General features: G+C 43.4%; 1 pseudogene; it reads right to left on the reverse strand.

Annotated features, from left to right (window-relative positions):
* Positions 1-1,872: 1,872 nt before the first annotated feature.
* Positions 1,873-11,586, reverse strand: LOC147016032 (uncharacterized; annotated as a pseudogene).
* Between the last annotated feature and the right edge of the window lie 659 nt (positions 11,587-12,245).

The raw sequence follows: 12,245 nt of genomic DNA on the forward strand, positions 1-12,245 counted from the left end.
TTCTCGGATCCCAAGCCCACCACCCTAACCATTCTCGGATCCCAAGCCCACCACCCTAACCATTCTCGGATCCCAAGCCCACCACCCTAACCATTCTCGGATCCCAAGCCCACCACCCTAACCATTCTCGGATCCCAAGCCCACCACCCTAACCATTCTCGGATCCCAAGCCCACCACCCTAACCATTCTCGGATCCCAAGCCCACCACCCTAACCATTCTCGGATCCCAAGCCCACCACCCTAACCATTCTCGGATCCCAAGCCCACCACCCTAACCATTAAGCCAACACCAGGCATCGATTAAAATGTACAATCTTAATCAAAGCTCAGGTAAATTGGATAAAAATTAATTATTTTTCAGATTGAAATTGATGATTTTAGAAGTTTGACTTCGCGTTGACTTTTGACCTCAAAAGTAGTTGCTTTTCCAATTCAGTGATGGACTGCAATTGCTGTTTAACACCTAAGTCAATTTGATGAAAATTGACGATTTTTCAGATGAAATTTGATGATTTTAGATGTTTGACACCGAGTTGACCTTTGACCTTTCAATCTCAAAAATATTTGCTTTCCCAATTCAGTGATGCGATATGCAAATCCTGTTAAGAATTCAAGGCAATCGGACGAAACATGACGATTTTAGAAACTTGACCTCAAGATGACCTTTGACTTCTGACTTCAAAATCAATCGGCTTTTCAGTTGAGACGACATCTGCAACTTTGTGAAGTTTCGTGAAGTTCGGTTTTAAATTGTCACCTGTAGGCGATTGACGACAGACAGACAGATCGAATAACAAAATCGATTGACCAATATACTTGAAAATCTTCGATTTTGCAAGTAACAAACCAACGGACCCAAACACGGTACCCTGTCCTTCGGCGAGGACAATAAAAGTACTTCCCCTCCATCACTAGTTTGCCATCAGAGGAACACACTTCATCGATTCCACCCACACATCAGAACATGACAACACTTGCTGAAGTACTCACTTCTTCCCACACACAAAAATGCAACTTACAATGTCTTCTCAAACATGTCACCTTCAAACACAACGTCTCAGAAAAAAAATATATATATACTTACAATCACATCACCACTACAGCTTTGCAACAACAAAACAAAAATATAATACTCACTGAACCACATTCCACAATCCATCCATCTGAACAAGCGCAGCTTCCGTGCTCCTCCAGAGTAACATCAGTATAGACAGGTCTCTGCCAGGCAAAAACTGCCCATTTTTCCAGTCAAGGTTTTCTCTGCTGATTTATGTACTTTGGAACATACCCTTTCAAATAAGCTTCTGGGCCACCCTGAATTTTGCCGCAAATCCAATATGGCAGCCAAAATCCAAGATGGCTGCCCCAGATATTTCAATGCACAGCAAACTTTTTTCTGGTGCATTTTACACCCCATAAATGTATTGCCAACAGATAGAAGCATGATGACAAACTACACAAATATCATATTGGAATTGTTCTATGACGTCTCCTTGACGTTGAAATGACGTCATGGTCGACCGATCGATATCAGAAATTCAATGTACTGCAAACTTTTTTCTGGTGCATTTTACACCCCATAAATGTATTACCAACAGATAGAAACATGTCACTAAACTACCAGAATAACCCTTTATTTCTATTCTGTGACATCTCCTTGATGTCGAAATGATGTCTTAGCAATGCGATAGCCCCCATCATTTCAAATTTTATCAAACTTTTTATTTTGAATGCATTAAAATCAGATAGAAATGTGGTATTCTAATCACTGGTCCATATATTTTCAATGACAGCAAAATGACGTCATATTAGGTACAGCGACCTCTCCTCGCTGTGCCATACTAGATTTCAATGTTAGAGAAGCTATTTGGGATTAGTCCAACAAAATACACGAATTGAAATGTATTTCTATCCCCTCTCAATGATCCCAGATGCTTAGTTATTGTTTTAAAAAGTCACAGTTCTAAAAGCACAGATGCTTTTCAATTCTTAGTCACTAAGGTCTATGTCGCTGTCTTCACTCTCGAAGTCAGAATCAAGTCCGCAGTTATCTGAAGAACATTCTTCCATGTCATCATCAGTTTCAGAACTTTCTCCATCTCCTTCGTATTCCTCGTCACTTCCTGATTCTTCAGCTGTTTCTTGGCACCATCTCCTATAAAAGAATGAGCAAAATTTTATCCAGGATTCAGAAATAGGAAATAATACAAAAAGTAACATTTTGATTAAATGGACACTTCTGAATTACTTACCATGGATTTTAATCCTGTCGGTAATGCCAGTAAAATTTTCCGAGTTGCTTGTAGTCTTCCTCTTTCTTTGTGGAGGCGGCTTTCCTCCTTCTGTGAGGGCATCGGCATCTCTGGCACTCTCAATGTAACCCTCTGCAAAATTAAATTTGGATAATATGTAGGATGCACAAACCCACAACATTGAAATGAGATTAAATCATCACTTTAGGGGTATTCTGAGATTTTACCTGGCTTTTTTTCTTTTTCCACAATAGACCTCTCTGTCTTCTGATTGTCTGCTGGTAGTCCTGTCTATCTTCTTCCATCGAAGCTGGCTTCTCTCTTCTGTTGTTGAATCATCTTCATCGGCATCAAAGTCAGTGAGACCTGCAAGAGGAACATCGACTATTTACTTCAAATTAATTTAACCATGGTTGGACTAATTATGAGCAACTTATATTGGGATGAACTGCATTGTTTAGAGATCCAGAGAAGTTAAGTAATACCTTGAATTCATCTTTTCCTGCTCTTTGTCTTTGCCAGTGTTGGAGGTAGTTGTGGACAGGTGAACCAGACTGGTTTAATACCATCCTCAGTAGTTTCCCATCCTCTGTCAGTGATGGAAGGATATTCGATATTTTGCCTAAGACACACTGGTTCCATAGCCATGCCTGCAGGTCACTTCGTTTCAGATGCTGTTTGGTGCTATTCTCATCTGGAAGGATGCTGCAACTATATTTCACCTTCTGGCTGTTTACATTCTGATCCTTGTCCCAACAAAGCTTTCTTGTTCCATTCCAGAGTACATGCAAGTTCTGAAGAAGCTTTTTGCACTCTCGACATCTTGAACAGATTGGTCGGATCTGCCCAGCTGCAAAAGTAGATGGCACTTTTCCTGTTTCAACATTTTCTTCCATGGCTTGACCTTGCCAATGCGAAATGGGAATGATGTTGTGTCACATCCTGTGATGCTGTGATATGCCAGAAGAATTTTGAAATTTATTCTGCCTTCTCCAGTAATGATTTGTTAGTTTCTTCACAATAACATAACGATGGTCAATCTTCATAAATCAGTTATGTGGTGGTTTACAGATGGAATAGGCATAGCTCAGGAGGACCAGTACGTCTGTGTCAGTAGCTCTGATGATAACAGGATCTTCAGACTTGCTTGCATGAAGAACAAGCCGGGTGTCAGCTTCATGATGGTTGCAGGATTCGAGCTTTTGAACATCAGTTTGTGTGATCAGCCAAGTTTTCTCTTCTTCTGTCACAATCGGTGAAATTCCTAGTTTTGATCTGACTGAATTGGTCTTGTAGTAGCCAATGAGGAATTGAATCAGCTCTGTCTTGTTTTCGGAATTGTGCAGAAATAAGTCCCAATCATTGCCACCGGGCATACTCTGCTCTGGACTTTTGATGTGAATTCTTCTTCCAGAAGTTCTTCGGCGCCGTTAGGTTAACTGCTTTGTTATGGCTGTACTGTATGAATCAAATATGATTCCAAGCTGTTTTGGCTTAGACTGGCTTGGTGGCAAGCAGAATTTCAATAAAATGTCAGCGAATTCTCTCCATGTTTGTTGAGATGGTTTTGACCTTACAGCTGCCATCCCATCAATCAGCCAGTTTCCTCGAATTGGTGGTTGATCCTCTGTGGCAGAAGAGGATTCCTCAACAATGTGGTTTCGCAGCGCTGATTTCGAACCTTGACGGAGGTCTCTCTCTGGTGTGGCAAGGGCGAGTGGTACAGATGTTAGGGGATGCGAATGCGCCTCTTCAGGGGAGGTTGCCATTCCTACCATTACACCAAATGCTTGTCGATCCTCTTTGATAATGTTCACTGCCTTGGACTCTTTCTTGACCTTTTCTTGGCCCGTTTTGATCCTGAGATTCACAATTTTGTCAAAGAAATTTATTCTGCCTTCTCCAGTAGCCTTGAGTCTGAGGTTGACGAAGTCTTGGAACCGTTTCTCCCCTACTTCGGATGATGACAACAATCCACCAACAATACTTCGATCGATTTCCACTCCAGTTTTCATTTGACGCGTTGAACCAATCAGAAAAGGGTCAAAGTACTTGTCCAATTGAATGACGAGGCTCTGAACCATTCTCTCATGCTGTTTCCTTGCTCCTATAGTTATTTCCTTGTGAGATGAAGAGGTTAGGATATCCAACCTATCCTTCAGCGTTTTTCTGAGCTTTGCCATAAGGTGAATTGTCTTTATGAAGGCATCTATTGTCTGCTTGCTTGTGCTGTCACCATCTTGCATTGGACCACCCCTAACTTTCACCTCTCTGTTGATTGTGATCTCAGTGATCAAGTCTCCATGGATTGTCGAAAAAGGTTCACCAGACAAAGATCCCCCGAATCCATTTTCCACCAGGTCATCCCAGGCATCCTTGTGGTTCATCTTTACATTCTGCAGATTGACGTGTTGGAATGTCAGGTATCTAGCATAGTTGGCATGCCCAAAAGCAAAGCACTTTGGAAGAAGCGTTCGCTCTGCTGCAAGGTGTGTTTCAATACTTTTCTTCCTCACGGCTGCTATAAGGCATAACATCGCTGATACATCCTTCAGATACTCTACCATCATCTTGGCCTGTGTTCCTTCTGAGTGCATCAATGTGGCACAAATTTCCTTGAAAACAGGTAACCCAAGGAGTGATTGAAGGTTTGTTGGACTTGGATCATTCCTGAGGTTGGCGATCACTTCTCTGGATGTCTCATTCATTTTGGAACCAACATCTTGTGTTTTCATCCTGTGTCTCAGTAGCGCCTCAAATGACTGTCTGTGCAGACGAATTCTTCGTGCATAGTGACGTCCCTCAAACGCTTGAGCAATGGCTCCAGAATCTACCCACCAGTCCTTAAAACCAAGACATCCATACTTCTTGAAGAGAATTTTCAGGTTAACCAAAATGGTGTGGAATCCTCCCATGAGTGGTATGATTTTGTTGTACCTCTCCTGATTTAGCCATGAAATGATCAACATTTTGCTGTTAATTGCCTCATCTGCATGTGCAAAAATATAGTCCAATTCAAGATCGTCTGCTATCTGTTCGATCATGTCCATGTACCATTTAATCACATTGTCTGCTGGAGGCAAAGGAACGACAGGAAGATACTCCAACTTGCACTTAGTAGTGGAGCAATCGGTCACAGTTTTCATGAATGAAGTCCAAGAACCTACAGGCCCTAGCACATCTTTATCAACCTCTGGAAATAATTCTTCTTGGCAATCATCACCCACTGTACCAACAATAACCCACGCAATATTTCGTTGCAAAGCATCAGCTAGAAGTTTTGAATCTCTGTAGTCATCATTGAAGTCAGGAAACGACGGAGGGGGTGCTCTCTTCTTTGGGATTTTGAATGTTCCATAGTCTGGCTCCTCTTGGTCAATTAGACTGGACTGTTCCTGTTTGGAGGTAGTACTGGTCAGGGTATCATCTGCTCGGACAGCCTGGAATATTGTACCAGTTGTATGGTGGGTGGTTTGAGCTCCTGTTTGAGTCTGTTTTTTCCCGTCAGAGTTATCAAAAGTCATATGCACACTTTGCCCTGCGGTAAAACCTGGAGGAAGCATCCTCTTATGCTCCGTCGAGATGAACTTTGCCCAGATGTTATTGATATCACGAACATCCGTGTACGATACTCCAATGCCACATCGGTTTAGGAGTTGAGTGGCTTCCTTGCTGCCTGTTATCCTGTGGATGGTTAAACTCATAGAAACTCCTATTGGAGAACGCTCACCATTGACCAGTTTCTCCCAACTTTCAGCTATGGCCGAAATTTTCTCGGCTTCAACCCTAGAGGCAGTGCCATATCCAAATGTGTTTGTTGACCTTCTGGGATTGATTGACCAAGCAATGGCATTGTAAATACAGTGGAGTGGTCTGTGACTATCAAGTAGAGTAAACAGTTCGTCTGGTTCTAACGGCCATTTTACAGCCTCCCTCTGTGAAAGTTTTCGACGAATTAGCCTAGCAAATGCATTGGTCTGATCAGATTCACGAAGTCCATTTCCTTGTAATGTAGCCGCAGAGTACGAAAGTGGATTGACCGCACCAGAGTGGACGACCAGCCGGTTTCCCAGCAAGTAAAAGTCAATGGCATCTCCAAATCTCTCAGTCAGGCATTTTTTCAAAGTATATGTTTTTGAAATCTGAGGGTCCCTAACATCATATTCTTCACTCATCTCCTTTATATCATCAATTAACTCTGTCAGAAAATAGGCATTCAGATCCTTGATGACCATGTGTTGGAGCAGTTTGAAAAAGCCATCCATGACCTCTAAAACTAATCCATCCTCTGCTGGAAGCTTCCGCTCATAAGTGTAAGTAAACTTATCATAGCAAGTCTTATGACAATACACATCCGCTGCAAAAACATCATAGGACGCACCACTAAGAATTGCATCAATTCTTTTTGTGGCAGCATGCAATTTGTCAGTTTCATCATTTATTTTCACATCCCAAGCCTGCAGGATTTTTGATACTGTATTTTTCTCAGAACATCGGCCTAGACCACCACCATTGAAGGGTTTGCTGTCATCTGCTGTTTGCACATTGCAGATAAAACAGATTTTCTTCATTGGAAGGGACCCTCTACATATCCTGTACGGGGGCATTAGCAACATCTTCATTGGACTCATGCGAACCAGTTGTCCCTGAACTCGACGGCAGGAGTTTTTTGGACTGGGCTTCCTTTCGAGTGATTCTGTTTCGAAATGTGATTCTGCAGTTCTCATGAACATAGACATCCTGGCCTGCGCTAGAAAGACGCTGTGCAGCAGACAGGAATTCAACATAGGGTGCCTGAGTACATAAACTCCGGACTGACCTGAGTACAGACCTGAGTACAGACTTCCGGTTCCGGTTTTGGAGCGGCAAGAGGTCTCCTTCGGGGCTCCCTGCTGACGTTCTCAAAGTTAAGTTTCCGGTTGTTATTTGTCCCGTTTTAACTGTTTAATTTTCTCACCTACATGTTACTGTGTGTTCCTAGTTCGGTTTTCTTTCAAAAATCGTCCTATTTTGTGAGTATTTTTGTCGACGTTCTTACCTGGTGTTTGAGGCCTACCGGTTCCACTCGGTGTTCGATCGTTTATTTTTTTGTTTGTTCGTTTTTTTTCTCCCCATTACCTTCAATTTCTATACTCCCCATTACCTTCAATTTTCATCCTCCCCACTTTCCAAACATTCCCCATTCTCCCAACTAATCTCTTTCTTATCTCCAAAAAAAATATATATATATATATATATATATATGTATATATATATATATATATATATATATATATATATATATATATATATATATATATATATATATATATATATATATATATATATATATATATATATATATACCCAACAACAACACGCTCACCTTCTCCCGATTCTGCTTCTTCTTCTTCATCATCTTAACTTCCTCCTCGTCTTCTTCCTCGATTTTTTTTTTTTTACACTTCCATGACCTAATCTGTTGAACTCTCTCATACATTAATATTAACAACCAAAACGATCTTATAATGCTTCATCTTCCTCTCTCACACATGTGGTACTCTTTACTGTTTCAGAATGCACTACTCTTCCTCTATTTTAACAGACTGCTCTCATTTCGACCTCTCCTTCATTCCTTACCTAAAAAATCCAACTATTACAGCGCTTCTTCTCTCCATTCTCTGAATTCGCCTTCATTGCATCCTTCAAGAATTGTGTTAAATCGCATCTCTGACCTAAAACTTTTAAAAACCACAGTTTGCCATGGATGCTCGCTTTCCATCAACCATTCTTTTTTTCCAACTTCAGTGCCAACTCACCTCCCTCACCCCTCACTCTCACTCTCAAAGCAACCATCCCACTCTTCTCCCTCCAAGCCTCCCTCTCACCTCTCAAAAATTCCCCCCTCACCTTTCTCCCACCTTTCATCACCCTCACTCTTCCTTCTCTAAGTTGCCCCCCCTCTCATCCACCAACCTGCCTCTCTCCACTGCCCTCTCACCTCCATCTCTTCATTCCACCTCCTCAAATCCTCAACTGCCTTCTTCCTTGTCTCTTGTCCCCCCTCTCCCCCAGCACCACAGAGCCTTTTCTCCTCCTCATTCAGCCCCTGCCCTCGCTATTCTGCAATACCCCATACTCTTTCAGCAACCCTCCTTACCTCCCCCCTCGTCCCTTGTCCTACCCTCCCCCTCCCCTCCACCTCCTGCACCCAAAGCCTCCTCCCCTACCTCTTCATTAAAAGTGTGGACCTCAAATATCCGGGGCCTTCGCTCAAACCTTTCAGATCTTTCCATACAGGTTGCCACTGACAAACCAGACATTATCTGCCTCACAGAAACTTTCCTCTCCCAAGACATGTCTGACTCCCAAGTATCTCTCCCTGGTTACTCCCTCTTACGGTATGACAGACCTGAGCCTCGTCCTGGTGGAGGTGTTGCTCTCTTCATCAAAGACTCTATTCCTCACTCTCCATGCACTGCTCTCACTCCCCCACACCCCCAGGAATACTTCTGGCTTCGGCTTCCCCTCCACTCCCACCTCATGTTTATATGTGTACTGTACCGTCCACCGAACAGTGATGACTCCATCTACACCTCACTATCCGAAAACATGGACCATCTTCTATCTTCTCATCCAAACTCTCTCTTCCTCTTATGTGGTGACTTCAATTGTCATCACGCCAGTTGGCTAGGTGTGGGTACCTCTCTCACCTGCCATGGCACCTCAGCAAAAGCTTTCTGCGACTCATTGGGACTGACTCAATCGGTCAACTTCCCGACCCGGATCTCAACCAATGCTACTCCATCTCTTCTGGATCTGATTTTGACAAATTTTCCTGACAATATCTGCTGCTCTTCCTTCGCTCCAATTGGTTCTTCTGACCACGCCCTTGTTAAAGTGGACATCTCTCTGGCTGTTATCAGAGAATCACCTCACCGCCGTCGAGTCTGGCATTTCACTCAAGCCGACTGGCAGGGTCTCCGAGCAGCCATCAAACTTACAGACTGGTCTCCTATCACTACTTTCTCAAACATCAACTCATCTTGGAAATTCTTTCAAAGAAACTTGCTCTCCCTCATGCACAGATTTATCCCCTCTCGTGTTCAGTTGTCTTATCCTTCCTCCCGCCCTTGGTTTACTGAAGCTTGTGGCGAGGCAGTTGTCCTGAAACAACTTGCCTTTGCCTCATAGAAAGCAAACCCAACTGAGGGCAATCTCAGTTCTTTCCACAAAGCTCGGAACAAGTGTGTATCTACCCTCAGGAGAGCCAGAAAACAACATCTTTCTCATCTCAAGTCTGAACTCTCAAACCTCTCTCCCTCCTCAAAATCCTGGTGGCGTTTAATCAAATCTGTTTCTGGTGTATGTTCCCCCTCCATCCCCTCGCTTACCTCAAATGGCCGCACTGCTGATTCCACACGTGATAAAGCTGAATGTCTAAACTCGTTGTTTGCAGCTAAATCTTGTGTCCTAAACCCATCACTATCTCTACCCACTTTACCCAGTCGCACCCAACTGTCCCTGGACTCTGTATCCTTTTCTCCTGACAAGGTGGAGAGCTTGCATAAAAAAGCCCTGCATAAAAAAGGTGCAAAAACAGATCCCTGTAACTACAGACCAATCAGCCTTCTCCCAATCATCAGCAAGGTGATGGAATCTATCATTGCTTCAGACATGAAATCCTTCCTCTTCTCCAATGGCTTGATTTCCAATCATCAATTTGGTTTCAGACCAGGTCACTCTACCCTGGATATGCTACTTCTGCTCTCCCATCAATGGGTGGAGGTCCTCAATACCAGACAGGAAATCCGAGCCGTATCCCTGGACATATCACGTGCTTTTGACACAGTCTGGCACCCTGCCCTACTCACCAAACTCTCTTCCCATGGTATTCAAGGCCATCTCCACTCATGGCTCGCAGACTTCCTCTCCTGTCGCAGTCAACGTGTGGCCCTAAATGGAGTTCTTTCATCCCCTCTTCCTGTCCAGGCTGGAGTTCCTCAAGGTTGCGTTCTGGGCCCTGTTCTTTTTCTGGTTTTCATCAATGATCTCTCGGACTCTCTGGAAAATCCTCTATTTCCCTTTGCCGATGACTCCACCCTCTGCCGTACCATCTGTCATCCCTCAGACCGGCAAGCAGCAGCTTCTTCGCTCACTGCAGATCTGGATAAAATCACAAACTGGTCCAACACGTGGAACATGTCTTTCAATCCAGACAAATCTCACACTCTCACTATGTCTCTTCGAAAGGACCGTTTACAAAACCCCCCCATCCACTTTCTCAACAATCCTCTGGAAGAAGTCTTTTCTTTCAAGCTTCTGGGTCTCACTATCTGCCATGACCTTTCCTGGGAAAGTCACATTTCCAACCTCACCTCAAAAGCCAGTCGCCGACTGGGAATCCTCCGTCGTGCAAAGTCCTTCCTCGGCCCTCTTGAGCTCCTGACCACTTACAAAGCTTTTGTCCACAGCCTGACGGAGTACTGCTCTCCCCTCTGGGCTGGTGCTCCTGCCTCCCACCTTTCTCGGCTTCACGCTGTCGAAACCAGGGCATTTAAGATCATCGGCATCTCCTGCAATGAAGCTGAGTCTTTGGGCCTCTCACTCAATCACCGCAGGTTAGTCGGTGGTCTTTCTGTCTTCTACCGACTCCTCTCCAGCCTTGCCCCCCCTGCTCTCTCTGCGATTTGTCCCCACCACATTTCCACAGGGCGCTCAAGGTCCGCCAACAACCCCCTTCTGGTAAAACTACCAAAATCACGAATCACTGCCCATCTTCACTCTTTCATTCCTCTTTTTTCCCGCCTTTGGAATAAACTTCCTCACTCTATTCTTTCCCATTCTTCCCTCCAGGCTTTCAAAACAGCTGTTCACCACCACCTCTTATCTTCCCCCATCCAAATCCTCGATCTTTTCTACCCCCGATAATCCACCCAAGCCCACTTCCTTCAATTCCCCTGCTTTCCTTCCTGAAAGTCCCTGTAATGTCCATCTTCTCTTCACCATGTTCCCCGTCCCATCCCCATCCCTCTCCCTTCCACAGTTCACCTAATGTGTCTGTTCCCCACTGTTTTGTCCCTTCCACTCCCGCCCCTCTTGTCTCATGCCTCCTTGCTGTGAGTTGTGTGTTAGCTCTCATACGAGCCTCGACCAAGGTATACAAAAAAAAAATAAAAAAAATAAAAAAAAACTCTGGTCAATTTTTACCCATCTTTCTGCCAGTGCTCGAATAGACTGCAATCCATCCTGAGTTAACTTTGAAGATGGCTCACCTTCGTTGATACGTTCATTACACAGACAACACAACTGCAATTCATCACTCTCTAAACACAAAATTGGTGAAGATGCCATTGTGCAACAGTTTACACCTGTTCAAAAGCTGACATTGTCTTTATCTGTAGTCAAATGTGGATTCGCTGAATCTTCTCAGGAATCCTGGAATCTTTCCTGCCTGTCCTGATGTTAAGGATTCTAAAATAAAAGGGAATCTGAGGAAATATGACCATGGAGACAGGGAAATACATAAATAACTTGAAACCTTTTTATACAGTAGAAAATAGTAAATCCAAAGTGACTTAGACTGGTGATTTTATATTATTGGTTATAGAATATAAAGTTTGATAAAATTTGAAATTATGGGGGCTATCGCATTGCTATGACATCATTTCAACGTCAAGGAGACGTCACAGAATAGAAATAAAGGGTTATTCTGGTAGTTTAGTGACTTGTTTCTATCTGTTGGTAATACATTTATGGGGTGTAAAATGTACCAGAAAAGAGTTTGCAGTACATTGAATTTCTGATATCGATCGGTCGACCATGACGTCATTTCAACGTCAAGGAGACGTCATAGAACAATTCCAATATGATATTTGTGTAGTTTGTCATCATGTTTCTATCTGTTGGCAATACATTTATGGGGTGTAAAATGCACCAGAAAAAGTTTGCAGTACATTGAATTTCTGATATCGATCGGTCGACCATGACGTCATTTCAACGTCAAGGAGACG

This window comes from Eptatretus burgeri, chromosome 12 (assembly GCF_056783735.1).
Source record: "Eptatretus burgeri isolate ZD-2024b chromosome 12, Ebu_testis_v1, whole genome shotgun sequence".
NCBI classification, from domain to species: Eukaryota; Metazoa; Chordata; class Myxini; order Myxiniformes; family Myxinidae; genus Eptatretus; species Eptatretus burgeri.